Source organism: Carcharodon carcharias, chromosome 12 (assembly GCF_017639515.1).
Source record: "Carcharodon carcharias isolate sCarCar2 chromosome 12, sCarCar2.pri, whole genome shotgun sequence".
NCBI classification, from domain to species: Eukaryota; Metazoa; Chordata; class Chondrichthyes; order Lamniformes; family Lamnidae; genus Carcharodon; species Carcharodon carcharias.
In genome coordinates this window covers 64,251,457-64,259,531 of record NC_054478.1, presented here as the reverse complement: position 1 = coordinate 64,259,531, position 8,075 = coordinate 64,251,457, and the positions used below count along the sequence as shown (strand labels likewise).

General features: G+C 44.4%; 1 protein-coding gene across 8 annotated transcripts in view; it reads left to right on the top strand.

Annotated features, from left to right (window-relative positions):
* The first annotated feature begins 2,310 nt into the window (after window positions 1-2,310).
* Window positions 2,311-8,075, top strand: part of zgc:113184 (uncharacterized protein LOC553745 homolog) — an 83,585-nt gene continuing 77,820 nt past the window's right edge. For 2 of the 8 annotated variants that reach the window (XM_041201834.1, XM_041201830.1), the window contains exon 1: window positions 2,312-2,565. The gene's annotated coding sequence lies outside the window, so the exon portion shown is untranslated. Of the gene's footprint in view, window positions 2,640-5,383; window positions 5,552-8,075 lie in introns of all 8 variants that reach the window. The other 6 variants (XM_041201832.1, XM_041201837.1, XM_041201831.1 and 3 more) reach the window with 6 other exon arrangements.

The following is an 8,075-nucleotide window of genomic DNA, read 5'->3' as shown; positions in this document are numbered from 1 at the left end:
ACGCACCCAGGTGGCGACTGCAGTGATACCTTTACGTTGAGCCTCCTCTGAGATGGTGTGCCCTGGCGACATATTTCTTCCGCCAGTTGCACAGCCTGAATTATGACGTACAGCTCCTGTTTATAGACCGGAAGGGCCTTCGTGGCTCCTTGCAGGTGTTGCCCGTCTTTTACCAGGACCTAATCAAAGTTTGGAACATGGTAGCCTTGCGACGCACCTCTCCCCTGTGAGGAGTAGCGGCTATCATCAGAGAGCTGCTGCTCAGGAATCTGCCCCTCTGTCCTTTTCAGTGGCTGGTGGAGAGGAGGGCTGTGGCTGCTGGGGTGACCAGGATCGGGGATGTGCTGGGTGGTGGAGGAGTGGTTTGGATGCTTCCACAGGAGTTGGTGTGTCATGCGTCCGTGGGCGTACGGCTTGCAGCTGATGCCATTCAAGACCTGAGGACGGTCGTGCTCGGCCCTGACATTATACTGGGTCTTGAGGTGGCCCAGGTGCGCGGTGGTCTTCCGTCTGAGCGTTCCCCTGTTCGGATGGAATTCCACATTGGCCCCAAGCCCTGAACCCTCCCTTGGGAGCCGGTGCCCCGCAATATGAGCCGCCTTGGGGAAATGCCCTCCGTGTCCTTTAGCACGAGGCGGAAGAGTTTCCTGTATGGACTGCTGCTGCACACCCTTCACTTCCTTTCCCTCACCCGCCGCCCGGACATGCCCTGGCGTGCCTTGTTGCCATCCGGAGATCCCCAGTGGGAGGCTGTCTATGGAGATGTCTTCCCGCTTTCCATCAGGGACCTGGTGTGGAGGGTGTTGCATGCAGCAGTCCCCTATAATCGTAGGATGTGCCAGTTCACAGACTACCTGTCCTTTTTGCGGTCTTGTGGAGTCCGTGGACCACGTTTATATAGGGTGTTATAGGCTGTACTCCCTTTTCAGTTATTTAAAAAACCTTTTATTACTGTTTTGTTTGCACTTCAGTCCCACGCTCCTGATCTACGGACACCCGGTGCAGAGGGGGGCTGGGAAGGAGGAGGACCTCCTTGTGAACCAGCTCCTGGGCTTGGCCAAGTTAGCCATTAACAGGTCCAGGCAGCGGGCGATCGAGGGCGTCATCCCACCCGACTGTTTGCCCCTCTTCCACGGCTACATTCGTGGCCGGGTGTCCCTGGAGAGGGAGCACCTGGTGTCTGCCGGCACTGTCGATGCCTTCCATGCCCGGTGGGCACCGCGGGGGTTGGTGTGTTTTATCGACCCTCTTAATCACATTTTGATTTGAGGTTTGTCAGTTTTCTTTAAACTTTGTCTTTGGTTTTGCAGCTAACCTAACTTAAGGGCTGTGTTTATGTTATCCCTCATTTTGTTGATTTAGTTTATTAGGTTGGCTTCAAAAAAGCTAACTCACTTCTGGACATTTATTACCATCAGGCTGCACTTATATTACCATAGTATTGTCGGGAAGTGGTTTATTTTCTCACCCTCATCAGCAAATTGGGCAAACATGGAGTAAGGCCAAGTGGGCCCAATTTGACTCCAAAGCAAATCAGTATTCTATTTGGTTCCACAGTCAAGTGAGTCCTGACTCAAGATTTTAAAAAAATAGGATCAGTAACAGCTTGGCACTCAGACCCCAGTTTTAACATTAGGTAGCCAATCTACACACTTGAAACAGCAATATGCACCTCCAGTAATGGAGGCAGGTGGGATACTGGGGGCCCTGGCTGCCTGTCTTCCATGGAAATATCTGTGACCCAAGTGGCATGGAGACAGTGCAGTGTCTGCCAGTACCTTTGATGTTTTCTGTGATCAGTGGGCACAGCAGGGTATAGAGTGAACTGAGAGATCAATATTAAAATTCTGATTTAATTGGGAAGGTATCCTTTTGTCTTGGTGGCTCTTGATGCTTTGGTTCGATTGGACCATCCTCTTGGTGCTCTAAAATGGGGCCCCAGTATTCATTTTATTGGTGCCTCCGTAAAGGGCCCATGTTTCTCTGTGGGGTTGATGGCCCGGTTGTGAGGATCTATAACAAAAACAGAATTACCTGGAAAAACTCAACAGGTCTGGCAGCGTCGGCTGTGTTTATATTTCACCCCTCTCCTATTTTTACTTAGTTCTGTCGAAGGGTCATGAGGACTTGAAACGTCAACTCTGCTCTTCTCCGCCGACGCTGCCAGACCTGCCGAGTTTTTCCAGGTAATTCTGTTTTTGTTTTGGATTTCCAGCATCCGCAGTTTTTTTTTAATTTTTATCTTTGTGAGGATCTATGTTCGGGAGGGCCGGGAGGCGCCGGCCCGCTCGCTCTCCTTCCTTCTCTCGGTTGATGACGGGGCGCTGGAGGCAGGGAGGCGGAAGTCAGCGAGCGCTGAGGCCGGGGATTCCCCGCCGGGAACTTCCGAAGTCTCCCCTCCAGCGCCCGCCAGCAGCCAATGAGCGAACACGGCAGAAATCAACAGCACCAGCGGCCGAGGGAGCAGCGCGGCGGGGACTCGGTGAGTGTGGCCGGGACGGTGCCAGGGCCCCGGCTAGTCCGCCTGGCGCTGAGGGCCAGTCGGGCACCGCGCTTCGAGGTTTGGTATGTGTCCCATGGCAGGAAAGGTGTCCCAGCGCCGGAGATGTCGCTACCTTTGAACTGTCTTTCAGTCTCAGGTGATCACTGTATTATTGAGGCCTAGTGATATTAGCCAGTGTCCAACCCCAGCACTGATGTCAGTTCCTGGTTAAAGGAGGAGGGGAGAGAGTTTTTGATATGATCAGTAAAAGTGCAGCTAATAGTTGCACTTCGCAATCTATTTTCATGACTGAACAGTTCGTTGGACCTTATTTGTTAAATGGATCTTATGTGAAATTAAATAATCAATTTATTGGCAGACATTTAAGGGGATATTTCAGAATAGATCCATCCCAACCAGAAGGAAAAATTCCAACGGGAGGACCCACCATATGTGGTTAACAAAAAAAGTTAAAGATATTATCAAATTTAAAGAAAAACCATATAATTGCGCAAGATTGGATGGTGGGTCAAAAGATTAGACAGAATTTTTTTTTTTAAAAGCAAAGAATGACAAGATTAATAAGGATGGAAAAATTAGATAATGCAAGGAAGTTAGATAGAAATATAAAATAGATACTAAGAGTTTCTGGTGAATTTTAAACAAGAGTTAGCAGAGTGAGCGTTGGTCCTTTAGAAAGTGAGTCTGGGGAATTAATAGTGGAAAATAAGGAGATGGCAGATGAATTGATCAGGTATTTTGCATCTTCACTATAGAGGACACAAATAACATCCCAGAAATAGCTGTAAATTAGGAAATGGAAGTGAGGGTGGAACACAGGAAAATTACAATTACCAGGGGAGTGAAACGAAGCAAATTGTTGAAGCTGTGGGCTGACATGTCCCTGGGTCCTGAAGGACTTTATCCTCAGGCCTTAAAATAAGTGGTTTATAAGATAGTTGATGTTGGTTTTGATTTTTCAAAATTCCCTAGATTTGGGGAAGGTTCCATTAGACTGGAAAATAGCAAATGTAACTCCTTGATTTAAAAAGAGAGGGAGCTAGAAAGAAGGAAACCACAGGCCAGTTAGCTTAACATCTGTCATAGGGAAAATGTTGGAAGCAATTATTCAATACATTATAGTAGGGAACTTAGATAAATTCAAGGTAATCATGGTTTTGTGAGAGGGAAATCATGTTTAACGAGTTTATTAGAGCACTTTGAAAAAGCAACATGTGTTATGGATAAAGGGGAACTGGTGGGTGTACTTAGATTTCCAGAAGGCACTTGATAAAGTGCCACATCAAAGATTATTACAGAAAATAAAAGTTCATGGTGTAAGAGTATCATATTGGCATGGATAGAAGATTGGCTAGCTAACAGGAGACAGAGGGTAGGCATAAATGGGTCATTTTCTGCTTGGCAGGATGTAATGAGTGGTGTGCGACAGGGATCAATGCTGGGGCCTCAGCTTTTTACAATTTATATAAATGCCTTGGATGAAGGGACTAAAGGTATGGTTGCTTAATTTTCTCTTGGCACAAAGATAGGTAGGGAAATAAGTTGTGAAAAGGACATATGGAAGTTATAAAGATATATATAGGTTAAGTGAGTGGGCAAAGATCTGGCAAATGGAGTGTATGTGAGAAAATATGAAATTGTCTGTTTTGATAGGAAGAATAAAAAATAAGCATATTATCTAAAAAGGTGAGAGATTGAAAAACTCTGAGATGTAGAGGGACCTGGGTGTCTTAGTACATGACTTGCAAAAGGTTAGTATGTAGGTTCAGAAAATAATTAGGAAACTAATGGAATGTTATTGTTTATTGCAAAGGGAATTGTATACAAAAGCGGACAGGTTATGCTTCAGTTATACAGGGCACTGGCGAGACCGCATCTGGAGTACACTGTACAGTATTGGTCTCCTTATTTAAGGAAGGATGTAAATGCATTGCAAGCAGTTCAGAGAAGGTTTCCAAGACCAATACCTGGAATGGGCGAAAAGGTTAGTCAGTCTAGGCTTATTTCTGCTGGAGTTTAGAAGAGTACAAGATGACTTAATGGAAACATGTAGGATCCTGAGAGGTATTGGCAGGATGGATGTGGAAAGGATGTTTTCCCTTGTGGGAGAATCTAGAACTAGGGGTCACTGTTTAAAAAAAGGATGGCTCATTTAAGACAGAGATGAGGATTTTTTTCTGAGGGTCGTGAGCCTTTGGAACTCCCTCAATGTGGTGGAAGCAGAGTCTTTGAATATTTATAAGGCAGAGGTAGTTAGATTATTAATAAGCAAGGGGGTGGAAGGTTATCGAGGGTAGGTGAGAATGTGGCATTGAGGTTACAATCAAATCAGCCATGATCTTATTGAATAGTGGAGCAGACTCGGGGGGCCGAGTGACCTACTCCTGCTCTTAATTCATATGTTTGTATGTATATAAATTATTGCATTGACAGTTCAAGTGATCTTGTGTTTGTCAATCTTTACTAAAGGAAAATATGCATAAACCAGTATAAAAGTGTATATATTGGGGATATCCATACTAATAAGTTTCAATAGCAGGTTTCCAGATGATAGAGGTTGCAGCTTTGGGAGGTACTGTCAAAGAAGCCTTGGGGAGTTGCTGAAGAGAATCGTGTAAATGGTACTGCAGCCAGGATGTGGTGGAGGTAATAGGTATTTAAAGTGGTGGTTGCCAGCAATGTGAAATAAAAATAGAAAATATTGGAAAAACTGAGCAGGTCAGGCAGCTTCTGTGATGATAGAAAAACATAGTCAACGTTTCTGGTTGATCACCTGAAATGTTAAGATAAAAGCAAAATACTGCAGATGCTGGAAATCTAGAACAAAAACAAAAATACCTGGAAAGACCTGAACTGTTAACTTTGTTTTTCTCTCCTCAGACATTGTTGAATTGAAGTTTGTTGCTTGGAATGTGTACCTTAATCGAGAGCTGAAATATCTCATGGGAAACTTACGTTTTGTGTCTATGAAAGTTTTTTGACTTTGGATTTATGTAATCTGGTGTGAATTTACCAAATCAAATTTAGACAAGTGCTCAAGCTGTGGAGGTAACCCCATAACTTTTTATAAACATTTTGATATTTTGTGAAGTTTGACTACTCTTTGTCAATATTTGAAACATCATTTCGGTTTAATTCTTGCTTGAAACTTATTACGTGCTTGCATTCCCATAGAGAGTTCTTTTTAGTAGCCAGAGATATGTAGAGCTTTTCATACAGTTTTGGTATCCTGGCCTGGCACTCTGAGCAAGTATTGCCTCAGTGCAATAAATACTTCTGTTTTTTTGTGTTCATTCATGGGATTTGGGAGTCGCTGGCAAGGCTAACGTTTTATTACCTATCCCCAGTCACCCTTTGCAAAGGTGGTGGTGAGCTGCCCTCCTAAACTGCTGTAATAAAAGCAAAATATGCGGATGCTGGAAATCTGAAACAAAAATAAAAATAGCTGGAAAAACTCAGCAGGTCTGATAGCATCTGCGGAGATGAATACAGTTAACGTTTCGAGTCTGTATGACTCTTCATCAGAACTAAGGAAATATAGAAATGTGGTGAAGTATAAGCTGGTTGAGGGGGTGGGATAGGTTGAGCTGGATAAAAGGCCAATGATAGGTGGAGGCAAAGAAGAGATTGCCAAAGATGTCATAGACAAAAGGACAAAGGGGTGTTGACGGTGGTGATATTATCTAAGGAATGTGCTAATTGTGACATTAAGGGTAGAAAGCAGGACAAACAAGTGACAGATGGCCCAAGTGGGAGTGGGGTGGAGTGGGGGGAAGGGATCGAAATGTGCTAAAAGGTGGAGATAAAACAATAGATCAAAATAAATTTAAAAATAGGTGGGAAAAGAAAAATATATTTTTTAAAATTATAAATTATTGGAAAAAGGGGATGGAGGAGAGAGTTAATGATCTGAAGTTGGTGAACTCAGTGTTAAGTCTGGAAGGCTGTAAAGTGCCTAGTCGGAAGATGGGGTGCTGTTCCTCCAGTTTGCTTTGAGTTTCACTGGAACTTTGCAGCAGGCCAAGGATGGACATGTGGGCATGAGGGCAAGGTGGTGTGTTGAAATGGGAATGTCTACTGCATTCGCTGCTCCCAATGCGGTCTCCTCTACATTGGAGAGACCAAACACAGACTGGGTGACCGCTTTGCGGAACACCTTCAGTCTGTCTGCAAGCATGACCTAGACCTGTCGCTTGCCATTTCAACACACCACCCTGCTCTCATGCCCTCAAGTCCGTCCTCGGCCTGCTGCAATTTTCCAGTGAAACTCAACGCAAACTGGAGGAACAGCACCTCATCTTCCGACTAGGCACTTTACAGCCTTCCGGACTTAACATTGAGTTCAACAACTTCAGATCATGAACTCTCTCCTCCATCCCCACCCCCTTTCCAATCCCCCTTTTTCCAATAATTTATAATTTAAAAATTCTTTTTTTTCTTTTCCCACCTATTTTTAAATTTATCTTGATCTATTGTTTTATCTCCACCTTTTAGCCCATTTCGATCCCTTCCCCCCCATCCCACCCCCACTAGGGCTATCTCTCACTTGCTCGTCCTGCTTTCTACCCTTAATGTCACCATTAGCACATTCCTTAGATAATATCACCACCGTCAATACCCCTTTGTCCTTTTGTCTATGACATCTTTGGCAATCTCTTCTTTGCCTCCACCTATCACTGGCCTTCTGTCCAGCTCAACCTGTCCCACCCTCCTCAACCAGCTTATATTTCACCACATTTCTATATTTCCTTAGTTCTGATGAGGAGTCATAGAGACTCGAAACGTTAACTGTATTCCTCTCCGCAGATGCTGTCAGACCTGCTGAGCTTATCCAGCTATTTTTGTTTTTGTTCCTAAACTGCTGTATTCTGTGTGGTGAAGGTACTCTCACAATGCTATTAGGAAGGGAGTTCTAGGAATTTGACCTTGTGACAATGAAGGACCGGCAATGTATTTCCAAGTTAGGATGGTGTGTGACTCTGAGATGGTGGTGTTACCATGCACTTGTTGCCGTGGCCCTTCTAGGTAGCGGAGGTTGCAGGTCTTGGCGCTGCTGTTGAAGATGCCTTGGGAAGAGGAAACTTTGTAGTTTCAAAGAATGAGAGGTGATTTCATTGAAACCTACAAAATACTTAAAGGGATAGACAGAGTAGGCGCAGGTAAGATATTTCCCCTGGTTGGGGAGTCTAGAACCAGGGAACAACATTTAAAAATAAGCCACTTAGGACTGAAATGAGGTTTTTTTTTTACTCAGAGGGTTATGAATCTTTGGAATTCTCTACCCCAGAAGCTTGTGGAGGCTGAGTCATTGAATTTGTTTAAAGCAGAGATTGACAGATTTCTAAATACCAATGCCATAAAGTGATATAGGGATAGCATGGGAAAAAGGCATTGAAGTGGATGATGAGCCATGGTCATATTGAATGGCGGAGCAAGCTTGATAGGCTGAATGGCCTACTCCTGCTCCTATGTTCCTATGATTGGCTGAATTGCATCATGTAGGTAATACACATTGCAACCAAGGTGCACTGGTAGTGGGGGGTGGGGAAAGAGCATTTGAAGTGGTTGATGC